General features: G+C 40.5%; 1 pseudogene; it reads right to left on the reverse strand.

Annotated features, from left to right (window-relative positions):
• Window positions 1-3,724: 3,724 nt before the first annotated feature.
• On the reverse strand, window positions 3,725-4,166 carry LOC130874176 (60S ribosomal protein L24-like; annotated as a pseudogene).
• Between the last annotated feature and the right edge of the window lie 2,064 nt (window positions 4,167-6,230).

Raw genomic sequence — 6,230 nt, forward strand, 5'->3', positions numbered from 1 at the left:
TATCTTTCATCTTATCAGGCTAGAATCGATGTTTATTTATAAACAATCTCATAGTCCCTATGAGATCAATACCTAGCATATTCCAACATTACCAGAAGACCCACGGGTGCTCTATTCTCCCTCCTAGCTTAGTGACTGGCTCAAACTAGCACTGGGTAGTGAGGGAGCTTAGCGAAGGAATTCATAATCTATACATCATTTCTGGATCACAGCAATGTAAAGATACTTGAAATTGAAGCTCCCGGGTGCCCAAAGGAAAGATACAGACTCAGAGCCACCCTTTCCTGTAGTAATAGGAGCGGCGGGGCTGCGTTCCCGGCACCTGGCCGCCCGCAAGGCTTTACCCGAAATAATTACATGGAAACTGTATTCTTTTAAACACTGCCTGGCCCATTAGCTCCAGCCTCTTATTGGCTAGCTCTTACATATTGATCTAACCCATTTGTAATATTCTGTGTAGCACTGCGAGCTGGCTTACCAGGAAAGATCTTAACCTGCATCTGTCTGGAGTGGGAGAATCATGGCAACTCACTGACTCAGCTTCTTTCTCCCAGCATTCTGTTCTGTTTACTTTGCCTATCTAAATTCTACCCTATCAGAGGCCAAGCAGTTTCTTTATTAATTAACCAATGAAAGCAACAGATAGAAAGATGACCCTCCTACATCACTTTCCCTTTTGTGCTATTGAAACATCTGCGTGCAGAGTACTACTGGCTGCTACATCATCCTGGGATGATGTTGATGTTCATTCTTCCCCTGCAAACCAGAAGCACTGCTTTTGTTTTTCGTGTAAGACAACAGTGGAAAACAAGCCATTTGTTAATTCTTTTGAATTAACTATCATGTTGGTCATTTTGACTTCAGAACTTTCATAGCAACATGAGCACATCGTGGTGTTGGGAGCACAAAGCAAGGGAACCTGGACATGTTGTGCAAGATGCAGAGAGTTCAACAGAAGGAGCCAGGAATAAAACAGTGTGAAGAGCCCATGCCAAGGCTCACTTCTGTCCCTTTAGATGCCACTTCTTTGCTTTCATCAGTTCCTAATAATGAAATTATATCATGAATTAATCAAAGGGTTGATCCTCTCATTACATTAGAACTCTAAGGATACAGCCATTTTGAAGAGGACAGAAGAGACACACTTGGAAGTGTGCTTCATTAATCTCTTGGCAATGTCTTAATCTAATCAAGCTGGAAATCAAAATTGACACAGGGGCTTACTAGCCTCCTTGGAAAACAATTAGAATGGCAAGAGACCTTGTTTTAGAAAGAAGGTAGATGGTGTCTGTAAAATGACACCCGAGTTCCTGTGACCTCTTTACTCACATACATGGGCATTGCACCTGCAAGAATGAACACACATGTCACATGAACCAAAAGCTCATGGTATGTCCAACTTATGAGGATGTATTTAATTTGTGTCATGATCTTAGGAGATATAGCCTATAGTCTCTCTTAAACTTGTTTGATGTGGAATGGCCTTCTGTATATGTGTTGCTTCTACTGGTTAATGAATAAAGCTACTTTGGCCTATGGCAGGGCAGAATATAGCCAGACTGGAAGAGATATATATAGAGAGTAGGCAGACTTAGGGAGATGCCGTATAGCTGCTGAAGGAGAAAGGCACCAGAATAGAACCTTACCCAGTAAGCCACAGCCTTGTGGCAGTTCACAGATTAATAGAAATGGGTTAATTTAAGATGTAATAAGAGCCTGAGCTAAAAGGCCAAATAATGTTGTAGTTAATATAGTTCTGTGTGGTTATCGGGTCTGGGAGGCAGGGAAAATAAAGAATAGTCTTCTTTTATACCTGTTGCTTTTGGTCTCGTGATGAGGCAAGGCACAATATTGAGTAGTACAAGCAGAACAAGCTGTCCCTCTGATGGCAGCTGGGAAGCAAAGAGAAGGTCCACCTCCTAATACACCACCCCCCCGACACACTATCATATGAGTGGAAGATATTCAACTTAGTCTTGCCTCTTAAAGATTCTATTATCTTCCAGCAACATCATGAACTAGGAACCATGCTTTGACACAAAGAATTTGGGGAAAACTTATACAAACCATTATAACAAGTTGCAACTTTTCACACTATTTTCCTAGGTGGTTAGCACTTATTTATGATATTATTTAGTATATTATTTAGGTAGTGAAAACTCCTGATGACATAAGGATTCTTCATTTTGTTCTTGATTCAAAGTGAACATTTTAATATTTCACTACAATATATTAAATTTTCTCTGTTTACACAGACTTTGTACCATGTGTTTTGTTGATTTCTTGCTGCATAAAAAAAGTTTTACACATTAGTGGCTTAAAACAACAATGGGTTTGAGAACATCTTTAGGTGTGATTCTGGTTTGAGTTCCATAGGGTTGAAATCACAATATCAGCTGAAGCTGTGCTCTTGTGAAAAATCTCTTGGAGATGAATTACTGGCTCTCAAACTGGATCACACTATGGCTGAAGTTGATGCTGATGTTGGACTTTGGGCAGTCTTCTCATCTTTCCCCGTAAGCTTCTAATAGGATTGCTTACATATACTTACAACACAGTAGCAACCTTTGCTCAAGTGCATCAGAAAAGGACAGCGAGGTAGAAATCAAAATGTTTTGTATGTTAATCTTGATTCACACCTTTTATTTCTACAATAGTATGAGTGTACGGATCTACCTGACACAATGTGAGAGACAATGAATAAAACGTAGGAGAAGCTGCTTTCTTCTGAGCTCCTGAACTGAGATCCAGAAAATCAAAGCTTTATAGAATGAAGTCACCCTTACTAGGTGCTAGAAAATCAAACTGATTATAGCAACAGAGCAGTTTTCCAAGAAATAGGGTGTTGAAAGCAGCCATTTGTAAGATGCCCAGCCAGCTGGGGCCAGCAATACAAAATCCCTCTGCTTCAACTTCATTGGAAAACAATTTCAGGGTGACTCATGGACTTTTTGTTCATTGTTCCTGTTTTGCAAAACTTTTCTATGAAAATGACTTCAAGGTAGTGACTTCAAGGTATTCTTAAGTAAAATAATGGCTTAATTCGAGAAAGGAAGAACCTTGGGATCTGAGTAACAACGGTGATCTTAGTAGTAACAATGGTAATTTGAATGACCAGGTCCACCAATTTTCAAGAGTTCTAGAATATCACTGTAAATGTTCCATAGAGCAGATAGCATGGATTAAGAAAGAGAATGAGGGGCTCCATGAATTTGGTAAGTGATAAAAGGAAGTCTTATATATACAATCTGTATTTATGAGTCATTAGGCTGGATTTATGCCATATACAATAATGGAGAAAGTGATCTAGACACTGCAAAGTGGGGAAATTGGTGAGATGGGAACTTCCAAATATTGACTGCAGCAAAAGGAGTCCGCTTTTAGGCAATTGAGGAAAGAAAACATTTACTGCCCTGGATGCCTATTGGAGAGTATAAGCAAATATGCTTCTTGGCCAAAGTGGAGTACATTAAAAACAACTTTGGCCTGTAGAGGGCAGAGGAGAGAGAAGTGTTAACACTGATGAAAAGGGGTCAAATAAATGATTGTTGAAAGCAGAAGTTTTTCTATACACTTAAATTTCAAATATAGCAGAATATCTAAGATAAAGCAAATATAAAAATGAGGGAAAAGAATTATGTAACTTCCAATCCAATATTATCTCATGTAAGTAATCTATTCCATATTTTCTTTTCTTTTCTTTTTTAGAGTTAGAAATAGATCTTTATGCAAAACTCTTATTTACAAAGTTAGCGTTTTCCACCAACTCGGTGAGCACAGGCTTCAAATTCTTTTGTTAAGGTTCTGCTTTTGTAGGGGCCTTGGCATTGCTGTCTTCTTGGATGCCTGCCTTGTCCTTTTTTGCTTCCTTGGCAACCCTGATGGCCTTGCTGTGCTTTCTTAACTTCTGGTTTCTGATTGTGATGGGCCGCTGGAATTTGACTGTGCGGGTTCTTTTCTCTTAAATTTCTCCCAACTGCCCTTTTTTGGTGTTTTCTCCGGTAGAAGGCAGTGCAGTTTATCTGCTGAGGATTCCTTTTGGAAAGGAATGTGAACTCGCATTTTGCATAAAGAAGCTGGAAAACCCTCCCGTCGTTCCTGGTGTAGCAGTGCCCGTGTCCGGGACAGATCTTGTGCCCGTTGAAACTGCACAGCTCGATCTTCATGGTGAGAGCTGCCACCCGGCTGGAGGAAAGATGGCGAAAAGCTCTATCCATGTTTTCAAAAGTAACTAAATCAACAAACACAGTCTTTTCTGGTTTGCTTCAGTGTCATTGTGATAAGACACTGACCAAAAGCGACTTGTGGAGGAAAGGCCTTATTTCATACTGCAGGTGACAGTCCATCATTGGGGGAAGCCAAGGCAGGAACTCAAGGCAGGAACTGATGCAGAGGCTATCGAAGACTACTTCATGATCTGCTTATGTGGCTTGCCCAGCTTGCTTCTCTATATCACCTAGGACAGTGTGTTCTCAATCTTCCGAATGCTGAGTCCCTTTAATACAGTTCCTCAGGTTGTAGTCAGCCCAATTATGAAATTATTCTTGATGCTACCTCATAACTGTGATTTTTCTACTGTTAATTGTAAATATTTTTGGAGATAGGAGTTTGCCAAAGGGGTCACAACCCACAGGTTGAGAACCACTGACCTTGGCCCTCCTGCCCAGAAGTTGCACCATCAGCTGTAAGGTGGCCCTCCCACACCAATCATTAATCAAGAAAATGCCCCATAGACTTACCTGTAGGCCTATCTGATGGTGGTAATTCCTAAACAGAGGTTCACCTTTCCTTTATGGCTCTAATTTGTGTTATGATGATAAAAACTAACCAGCACACAATAAGAACATATTTTCTTGAATTATGGGGATAGTCATTTGCTTGTGTAGAGCAGAAGAAATGGATCAAGAAATCCCATGTGTCTGTAGCCTGTCACTCCCTCTCATCTTGACAGAAATACCTATATGTTCAGACTATTTACTGCCTATAGATAAACTCTGGAACTTCTCTGCATCCCTGTGTTTACATTGTTTATTACATGAGCTTTTCAGAATCTCATTCTTCAAAGAAAAACTTGAATGGTCTGTCTCACCAAGGTTTTGGAGTCAATAACGAGCAAGGTCCTGCTGGCCACAAGGAGGGTGAGTATATAGCTTTGCAATCCTTGCCCTGATGAGTATCTGAGTGACAGATACCAACACCACAGACAAATTGAATAAGAAACAGAGAGAAAAATCTTGGTAACTTGATCTATTTCCAGAATGCAGACAACTGGAAATATCACAAACACATTCCAAAGTGACTAGCTAAAGTTCAAAGCACTGTGATGGCGTCTGCACTGAACTCATCGACAGCCAGGTGTCTTGGGAAAGCATGACAACATACCTGGGATAGGCTGACTTTTGTACATGGATCTGTTGACAAGCCCAGAATTTGTCAATGGCCAAAATGTTGTCTGTAGAGAGTTTCAGCTTTTCTGTTGAAACTAATCTTAATGGCGATGCAAATTTGTGATCTGTGGCTGAGCCCTCTGTAACAAGCCACAGCCAAGTGGGGCAGTGATGTCTCAGGGGCCATCAGCATGGCATAGGCTTTGACAAAAGCTGCGTGCTTGTCACAGGAAGGCATCCATGTTTATTTGGATGTTATGATTTCCTATTATTTTTACTATCATGAGAAGTTCTTGATAGCCTTCTGCAACACTCCTGATGCAGAAATCTGTATGCATGAATGCTTCCTTGGGGTAGCCAGGGCAGGACATCCTTTGCCCTCCAGCCTCCAGGAATCAGCGTGTTTTAACATACATAGCATACATCATAGAACATCTTAGTTTGCTGTATGAAAGGGATTGAGAGTCATTTCACCAGAGGAGCTCAGTCAACACACACAGAGGCTGGGGGCAGGTCCGTTAGCATCTCGGAGGACCATGGGCTACAACAGGTTTAACTGAATAAAGCCACAATGTACCTTTCAGAAAACTGCTTGGAGTGAAAATCAATTCTGTATTTGAATTGAATTCAAATAAATCTTATCAGTACATCTGCACTCCACACAGAAGCCTAGGGTTTCTACTGACTCCTTGGAAGAAAGTCCTATTTAAACTTTTCCCCAGAGATATGCACACTTACCATTTATCATGAACTGAAAAGTTCAACCTAGAGAATTTTGTTTTTAGATTCAAAAGTCACAAATATTGATCTTCTGTTTTCTCAGGTTCTATACAGGTACAATTA

The sequence above is a fragment of the Chionomys nivalis genome, chromosome 5 (genome assembly GCF_950005125.1).
Source record: "Chionomys nivalis chromosome 5, mChiNiv1.1, whole genome shotgun sequence".
Lineage (NCBI taxonomy): Eukaryota > Metazoa > Chordata > Mammalia > Rodentia > Cricetidae > Chionomys > Chionomys nivalis.